This window comes from Aptenodytes forsteri, unplaced genomic scaffold (assembly GCF_000699145.1).
Source record: "Aptenodytes forsteri isolate BGI_AS27 unplaced genomic scaffold, ASM69914v1 Scaffold105, whole genome shotgun sequence".
NCBI lineage: Eukaryota > Metazoa > Chordata > Aves > Sphenisciformes > Spheniscidae > Aptenodytes > Aptenodytes forsteri.
This window is the reverse complement of record NW_008796112.1, coordinates 2059384-2069580: the sequence shown is the minus strand read 5'-3', so window position 1 is coordinate 2069580 and position 10197 is coordinate 2059384.

The window sequence follows — 10197 nt, the reverse complement described above, 5'->3', positions numbered from 1 at the left end:
TGATCTAGTGGAAGATGTCCCTGCCCACGGTGGGGGGGTTGGACTAGATGACCTTTAGAGGTCCCTTCCAACCCAAACTATTCTATGATTCTATGATCTTTGAGCAGTAAATTTAATTGCAGGCTACCAGATTATCCATTGCCACAACTCCTTTCTTGAAAGTTGCACGTTTATTTACATGACTCATGTTCACTACAATAAACCAGTAAGGAAGAGGTCTTGGCATGTAACAGAATAGTTTACATAGATCTGTGATGTAATAGACTAAAAATCCTCTAATCCCTCACTCATGACTTGGATATAATTATATCCACTGCTGATTAATATCATTATGAGTGAATAAATGAACAATAAATGGTTACTGCTTCATATAAAATAATGTGATTATTTTACTTTATCACATTGTGAGTGTGATGGAGTAAAAACTCCATCACAAAACTCAGAACCACCCCCCTGCCTTATGGCACTAACAGGTCATCAAGATGGAGAAAAGTAAGAGACAACCCTTCCAGTCCATCATGGGACAAACATTTCACAGCTAGGCTGTCAATAAGTGTTAGCCATCTTTTTGTTGAAGAGAGAACTACAGTGTCCAAGTCTAGCATTTTAGGTCTTTTAAAACCTCCTCTGGTTTTAATGTATTAATAGTTAATACTTTATAGTCACTTGAATCTGTCTGACCTACCCGATGATCCTATCGCTCTGACTGGGGTGATCCTGAAAGCCCAACGGAATTACACTGGGGATAAATTCCCTCTGAAGTATTTATAGGTTTCATTTGGATTGTTGTGTACAACCTTCACACAAGGCTTACACACACATCACGCAATGCTATTCTCCATTGTGCTAAAGGGCCACAATATTATTAATGGAAGGTAATTATGATGCTGAATGTGCTAACAATCAGCTTTGGAGCTATATAAAACACAAAAAGCTCATTCCCTAAAAATTACCATGTCACAGCTCAGAGTAGGCTGAAAGGCATAAGCGCTCTGTCACATACAACTGCCTCTGTGCATTAGTGGAGTCAAACTGTGATATTATTATGCAGTTACTGAGACGCAGCAGTTTGGCTTTGCATCACTAATGCCATTCCTCTGAATGCAGCCACTCTGGATCTGTCTTCTGAAGTTAGCTACAAATTCAGAAAGCTGTTAGAAGCTGTTTTCTTCACCAGAGGTAGACTAGTACTTCAGCATTAAAGCATTTTTGCTAATTTGCAAGACTGCAAGCAACAAGGAAAAAAACTCTGAAAGAATATGAGAAAGAAAACAATAGCACAATTTCCACTTGGGCAGCAGTAGCCTCATCAGGTCACTGGTGCTCCTCAGAAGCCACAGCAAGAGCAGCAAAACCCAGGGAGGAACTGCAGAAAGGACAGAGCACCCTGGATGTGAAGGGTGGAGCTAAGCAGGAAAGCAAGCGGAGAAAACAGTGGTATTTCCATGGACAGTTGATATGCCTTCTTTTTTTTCCTTTTTTTTTTTTTTTAAATGAAAAATACACACCTTTCTCCTTCACTCGGAGGACAGGTGGCTGGACAACTGCCAGCAGCATTGCTACAAGCGACACTGACAGGAAGGGCTGATTATTTTGGACTCAGCACCACGACAGTGTACATAACTACATGGCTTTGAGAATGGAGCCAGCTCATGTCTTTCTGCCTTGACATGAGTGTCTGCTTGCAAAAAAGAAGAGCAAGTGCATGTCTGTGATGTAAGTTATTTTAGAAGCGATGCTTATTTATAGTAAAATTACATATTTACAGTAAAAAATACATTCCACATGCTGTGGATTCACTGAATTTGCTTGAGTTTTTCCTCCCATGTTCTAAGGATGTTGTTATTTTGAGAATATACATTTCTCATGTGTTTCAAATCCCACATTCTGCAGATGAAGGTTAAATGAATGAGATCTAAGTGTACTCAACACGTTTTTTTTCCCCACAAAGCAAGGAGGAAGCAGTCTGAAAACAGTTTTCTTTTTCACCCACATGCTTTGAGTATCAGTCCAGTCCTCCCCAGGAGCTCTGGGTAGCTCCATGAGATGGATACACGGCATTTTACTGTTCTGAGGGTCTTCTCTTAAATGTTAACTGTTAGAAGTAGTTCTGAATTTGCAGTTACGTATCTCCATGGTCTCACGTTCATATCTAACCTGAGAGGATTTTGACTGTAAACCTTGCCTATCCTAAGGCTTGTTTGGCAACCTACATAAAACTAGTTTGCACTAAATTCATACTAAAGACTAAGTACAGCTTTGTTCTTAGCAATAAAATACATAGCAAAGTTAACGATCTTGTATTGTGTTTACCATTTTGCCAAGCAGCTATGCATAAAAGGATTCAGATTTAGTGTTGAGGCCTTAGTCCCCATTCAAAGTATTTAAGTATGCAGAAAATGAGTAACACAAAGTAAAATATTTTTTTCTGTTAAGTTAAACCCCAGCGATTTCATAAGATATATGCCACATAATGAGAGTAATTTTCCACCTTAGTTGCACAACTACCGCTTGCACTGACCAGATGTGGAACTGCATTAATAGCTGCTAGAGTAACTCATCCAATAAAAAGTTTCAAACAGTGAAAGACCAAGAATATTCATAGCCTAACAGGACTAGTAACAAATAGGAACTCCCTCCTCCCTCGGGTGAATATGAAATTTCTTTTATTATTGAACTAGTAAACATACACTGTAAGAACTAAATACTAATTGAACGTACAAAATAGATGTAGAGTGGCAGTGAGACAAGCTTGTTAATTGGTCTAAGCTACCACACTTGTATTCTTTAAGGTAAACTAATTAGCCAATATATATACATTCTCATACTGGTTTTATGTGTAAATGCACTGTTTTGGGAATTATTAAAAACTGCTGTTTTTCCTGGACTCTTAAGGTCCACACGCTTGTATGTTATGATTTATACCTGAATTACACGATTTTACTTTTGCCTGCCAACAGGTGAAATGACTACACTGAAAAATTAACAAGTCCTATCTAATGATTCCTTTGATAGTGCTAAGTTTATCATAATGCTTAGTAACGCTAAGTTTATCTTAGTAATGCTGTTTATCTTAACACTTTTTCTCTTCAGAGCGCTACACAACACAATTTTCAAAAGCGCTTAGAGTCTGTTGCTAGAACGCATGTAAATATTTTGCTATTACTTGACTACAATTAAATTTAGATTGCACTCAATAATGGGTGTGTGACAACAAATGGCTTTAGTTGCATAATGGCCACATGGCTGCTATTTATACTGAACTCCTTCCCAGGGGCAATTTGGTCCCTGACGTACCCTCTCAGAATGCCTTCCCCAGCGGCATATTCTCGGTTTACCCAAATGATTGCCCATGGGCAGCAGCACTGATGTCACTTTAGCAGGCACACAGCTACTGACTGACATGGCAAGTTCATTTTAGGCAAAATAAATCTGAGGTACCTGACAGCAGTTTGTTCAGATTTCATTTGGCTTTACTTACGACTTTCTTGTTTGACCATCAAGCATCCAGTCCTTTAACAACCTATAGTTATTAAAGTTGAATGGCACTGTTTTACACAAGTACATTCTCTGGGAAAAGTGGATTGAGATCTCTTCCCTCAGAAGAGTATTAAGAAATAGGGCTAAGGAAATCCAGAGCATTCATCTTAGTCCGGGGAAAAAAAAATCACGCAAAGCCCTTTCTTAAATGGCCTTGATCTATAGGGAAGGAAGTGTCAGCAGGGATGGATTACAGGCTCCCTTTTCCTCCTTGAATCATTTTTTCTTGTCTCCTCTTTAGGGGTCAGAAGGTTTTTGCCTCTGATGTTAGTAATTTATTTTTGGCTAGGATTCATATATTGCCTCTTATGACCACTGAGAAGGACTATGGAACCTGACACATCTGTATAAAATCTACCTTTGCGACCCATTCCTATCAGTAGTATTACAAAGTAGTAGAAGAACATGGCAATCGCCACATCATAAAAGGTTGCCTTCAAGACAGTAGAGCACTTAGAAGCAAGTGTATGTTTTACTTCCCTGAGTTTGCAAGGCAACTGCAAAAACTGATAACTTAATTTTCAGATACGCTTACCAAAAGCTGAATTATCGGAAAGACTAAAACTAAAATAGCAGCAATTACAACCTAAAGGAAAGGGCAACTGCAGTCCATAAAAGAACACAAATTGCGCATAACAGAACCTCAGAGCCCCTGGAGCAATTCCTTTAACTTTAGTAACAGCTTTGTCAGACAGACTCCCTGGCCCTGGAGCAATTCCTTTAACTTTAGTAACAGCTTTGTCACAGCTGGATCAACATTGTCACCTAGTGGCTAATGAAAAATGCCACCTAGAAAAAATCCCTAGCCTGCCACGTGGCTGCTGAAAACTGCCACTGAGAAAAATTCCCTGAAGCTTGTCACCCCTTCATACCAAGACCTCCGTAATGCCATGTCATAGAGTGATTTTCCAAACCAGCTACCAATTACTGGTAGCTCTTTCTAGAGTCTTAAGATAGGTCTTCTGTCACACAGTGTCAGATGTCGCAAGACGTAAACGGTTTTCTATTGACAGAAACCTAAAGTTACTATACTTTCAGACACTGCGCAATACAATCTCCATTTCCTTTCTTCACTGTGATTAATCATTTTTAGGCCTGCCTTAAGTTTTCTGCTACTACAACTCCCAAAGACACAGCTCAATCTTTATATTAAAACTTGACATAGGTTTTCTTTCTTCTGTTCTCCTAAAGTCGTGATGAACTTTAATGTAAATTAAAATTTGACTAACCACTTTGGTACTGTAACTTCATCCTATCAAAATGCAATAAAATAAAGAAGAAAAAAATTTGTAAATTAAGTAACTAAAACAAAATAATGAAATCAAAGCAAACAGCACTTTGTGGGTTTTTTTTCTACCATTCCTCCTCTGTTCCTGAAAGTCTGAGACAGATCTTTCTGAGATAGTTTCAAAAAAGAATAAAACCTCAACAAAACCAATCCAAAAAGAAAACAAAATTAAAAAATCTGTAGCAATCTGTTAGCTATCTTCAATAAAGTAAGAGAAATGTTTTTAGATATATTTCAAATTTAGAAATGATGATCTGTTGTTCTATTTTGCATAAAAATACAGAGTATGATTTTTCTCGAGCAGCTTCTTGAGGCAGAGATTCTTAACATTTTTTACTTAAGAGCTTAGCTAGCTTCATGTCAATGCACTTTAAAGAACCTTGTGAGGGAAAACAGTACATTCATGTCGCAGATGGCATTTTCACATTTACAGCAGCTTTCAGCCAAGGAACTTAAAGTTTTATGGAAGTGCTGGCTGAGTGCGCACTGCTGCAGAAGCCATGTCAAGACACACCAATTCTAAGGCCCCCAGCTTGCCTCCTGATCAACACAAACAAATCCTTACAGCCAAATAAGTCCCACCAGCCTAGTGGGACAAGCTCCATTTATTGGGCAAAGAGCTACCAGTGAGAATCCAAGTGCAGGATCTTAGGCAAACCAACATGAATACCTGGAGAAAAGAAGTGAGAGCTGATTACTCTCCATTTTCCTGCTTGTGTTCAAAATAGTTTGTTTATTTTATTTGTTATTATCATGGGTGAAAAAGCCCATCTTTTTTGCATAACCTGAGTGAATTTTAGGCTAGTCTGGGAAATTCTGGTTTCAACACTTTTTCAGTAAATGCCATGATTTTCTAAGGTGCTTAACTATGGTTTCAAGAGTATGGACTAGTTTACATGGCAATGGCAGTTGTAAAAGTGCTGTGGCCCTGGAAGAGCCCCCTTCCTTGAAGCTGTAGCAGTGCATCACCTCCCTTATCTCCTGTAAAGGATGTGGCCCTCAATTATTAGTTGAAAAACGCTCACAACTTGTAAAGCAGAGATTGGTGCAAATGTGACATTATTTTGTTTTCACTTTCTTTGGGGTTATTTTCTTTTTTTTTGTTTGTCACTATTTATACATAGATTGCAAATATGTCTTCACAAGACAGATACTGGTACTTCATTTTGTCCTGGTTACTATATTAAAACAGAAACTGTTTTGTTTTGTTCTGGGCTTTTTCGCAGCGCTATTCAGCATGACCAAGTGGGTCTCAATATTTTAACAGTTTTATATATTTACAATAAAATTAAAAAAAAAAAAAACACCAAACATCCAGGAACCAATCTCTTCTTTTTTTGAGCATTGGCTACTCCTCTTCATATCATAATAAAGGACCAAGCACATCCCACATGTACTTTTTTTTCCCCCACATTTGAGAAAGTCTACTGCTGTAGAGGCAATCTGAAGATCAAGTATATAATAAATAAAACAAACTACTATAAAACAATAAACAAAAACTTAATTTATTTAGCAGAGGAGCAAAGTTTATGTTCTTTACGTACTTTCCACAAGAGCTGGCAACTTGTCAGTCTCATTAAATTTAACTGAACTGTGCGATGTAGCTGTATTCATGTACACACCTATCTTTCCAAGCTTGACACTGTACCACATACAAGTATGAACCTGCAAAGGTAGCAATAAAGCCACAAAGACTGAATTGCCCCATCTGCATTGAAACTGATCTCTGCGACTAGTGACACTAAGAACTGCAGCATAAAAAGAACGAGAGGGCTGACAGAAGAACCAAACTTTCATATTAGCTGTATCTATCATGACGATGAATGTAATTGAGGAACACCATTTATTAACCTTAATTAATACGTCTATTTTTGTTCTCTTAATTTCAGTGAGGATTTCTTTATAATATAGCCTCAGTTTGGCAAATAAAGTACTTAAACTTCTATTTCCCAACACAGAGATACCACATGTAAACAGAGGAACCACGAGACATCTCCCTGCATCAGAGGCCATCGAATACCAGGTGGGGATTTGATTTGTCAAAATTTTGCATGCAGAATTTCGCAAAATCTCTAATATTCTACTTAAATACCTTTAAAGTATGATAATAATGTAACGACACTGGTCGACTTCAGATTTAATAATGTATCCCATGGAAATATACAAAAGGATTCACTAGCTTTTGGGGCCCAATTTAACCACGTATTTGACTACATCTTAACTTCAAGCATACAAATTAATTCCATTGACTTTTTCCAGATCAAAACCTTTGAGAAGAGTAGAAAAAAATAGCAGGCAACACAGAAACTGAGAACAGTTGAGCAAAATGAGCATGCTATTTAAATCAGCAGATAACCGCCATTAGAGCTGGAATGGGAGAAATTTGCTTTAGCGCTGAGGTCTCATTAGAGAGTCAGAGAATAGCAGAAGATATACTAATGGAGGTCTGAAGCCAGGCTTCTGGCCTGCCTTCTCACAGACTGCACACTTCTTTTGATAGGTACACAGCTGTCCTTCACTTGTGTCCTTTTCCAAGTACATTCAGGTATAAAAATCCATCCTCCATCTACCTGCACGCACTGTGCAAATGATCATTTTAAGACCCTTGTTGGCATATGCACAAAGCAAACAAGAAGTCTTGCAATCACTTAAGGTGGAATTAAAGTGTGCCACTCTGATGGTGATGACAAATTTTTATAAGATACTGAAAAAAATTATTAATTTTGCTAAGAATTTCAAAATGCTTATATGAAAATAAAATGCAGAGGCTTGTATAATACTCTTCTAGCAAACTGACCATTTTGATCTTTCACATTCTTGGTATGATAAATAAGATAAAGCAAAGACTTACTGACCTGAGTGGGAAATCAGTTTCACTTCAGAAATTAAAAACTCCACCCAGTATTACCACCTGCTGTTAGATTTCTTTGAAGAACGTAGCAGTATTGCCAAGTGCTCAGCAGATTCACGATATGTTCCAAAACTATCTTTTTCATACCAATCATGTGTAGACCTGAACTGCGTATGTACCTCTATTTCAAATAATTTATACAGATCGATGATGTATCTGACCATTGATGAGTTCACATTGGTATCAATCTCAACTGAGTAATATAAACTGCTTTTTATTCTTATACTTACTGTTCAGTGATTCAAAAATTATGTTGAATTTGCTGTCTATGAAATGAAAACAAAAATACTATTCTAACCATAGACAAAAAAAAAGGAAGGGAAAAAAAAAGGCATTTTCTTACCAGATTTTCTCCTTTTATATATGCAAGATCTTCTTGCTCCTTATTTGTCTAAATCTTCCAGAGGCAGCATAACTAAGGCAAAGACCTGGACTGTATTCCACACTGGCAGAGTTATTTCACATGTTCTAATCCCTGCTGCACCTGTGTGGTTCAAAAGACAACAGTTGGCACAAATATTACTGCAGGTTGAATTTAGCCCCAGCTTGTTTATTACTGGTGATGGGGCAAAAGTAGTAATAAATTCAGCTTGCTCTCAGGACAAAAAATGGGGCTACAGGTCAGAAGAGGAAAAAATATTTTTAATTTAGGCTGGAAACACATTGAGTCAATGACACCACATTTTCCTAACACCATTTTTACAGTCCATGCTTAGAATCAGTAGTTTTCTTAACCTAGCTTTATTAATCCAGCAACTAAATTACTATGCCATAGACGTATCACCATTTTGTTTGAGGAGCATACAAGTTCCAGGGAAATTCAAAGCTGAAAATTCACAAGGCAATAAACTGCAGGAGGGTTTGGGGAGTACTGACAGAATCATGACATTGTGACAACTGCCACACGCATTACCTCCTCTAGTATAACGCAATAAAATTATGTCAAAAAGGATCTACTACCTGCAATTTTAAAAACTTATGTTTGGAATTTTGAAGAACATTGTAAACGCTAGGTATTCTTGTTAGGACAGGATTTCATTAACTGCCAACTGCTCAACTAGCACACTCTAAAAACACACCAAAAACTTACATCTTTCAGTCTACCTTTTAATAAAGATGTACTAGAACAGGCAGAAGTTAAATCACACACTATTATAATACTTCAAATAAGTTGCTTGTAGGTTGTTTATATCACATGACATCATGTAATTGAAACTACAGAGAAAGTACTAGAATTTACAGAAAGATAATTTGGGCTGTATTTTTCCAACACGTTATATCAAAACTCTCATCTATATTTGGGAAAACTGGAATGTGCACTTCAACTGAAGCTTTGCTGGCTGCATTTCAGTTCCATCTTCAAAATAAAGCAAAAAATTGTTTGTAGGATATATTCTAAATTTACTCAAGTCACAAGGCCAAAGCAACTGTTCTCAGGAAATAAGAAAGCTATGATATGCAAGACTTAACTTGGAAAACCTCTACACAAACTCTTTAGAGCCAAAGTAATCCTTATGGTACTAAAGGAAGAAAATGGGACATTTCATTTCTTGAACCTCACATGAGGACATTTCAAATTTCACATAGGAGAAGCAGCAACAATTACAGCATAAATACTGACAGAAAATATGTTGAAAAAGAGAGAAAGTATTCACAGCCACTACTTAACCTATTTACACGATTCAGAAGGTAAGAGATCAGTATGTTTCAAATGAAGACACTAAACATGAGCTCATATTGAGAAAAAAATAAGCCTTTTAAAAACTGTAAGTAGAAGAAGATAAAATGTCTTGAAAACATAGTTGTAGAGAAATGATAATGCAAACTTCTTAAAGAACACAAACATCAACAGATAAAGGACTCTCAGAATAAAAGTACTGCCACGAGACGGGATGCATTAGCTGTAGGACTATATATGCAGGAATGAACTGTGCTTTAACTCACTGGAACCTCTGTTTTTATCATGGGCAATTTTCACAGTATCAACAACAGGCTTGCCACTTTTTGGTAGATTTACAATATATTTTACTTGTACAGTGTTTTTCAGGAAGAAAATGTGTATATATATTCAAGCATATATGCATGCATATACACATGTACAAGTATATACACACACACATATATATATCACAGTGTCCTGGTTTTGGCTGGGGTAGAGTCCATTTTCTTCATAGTAGCTAGTATGGGGCTATGTTTTGGATTCGTGCTGGGAAGAGTGTTGATAACACAGGGATGTTTTCGTTAGTGCTGAGCAGTGCTGACACACAGTCAAGGCCTTTCCCGCTTCTCACCCCACCCCACCAGCGAGCAGGCTGGGGGGGCACAAGAAGCTGGGAGGGGACACAGCCGGGACAGCTGACCCCAACTGACCCGAGGGATATCCCACACCATATGGCGTCATGCTCAGCATAGAAAGCTGGGGGAAGAAGGAGGAAGGGGGGGATGTTCGGAGTGATGG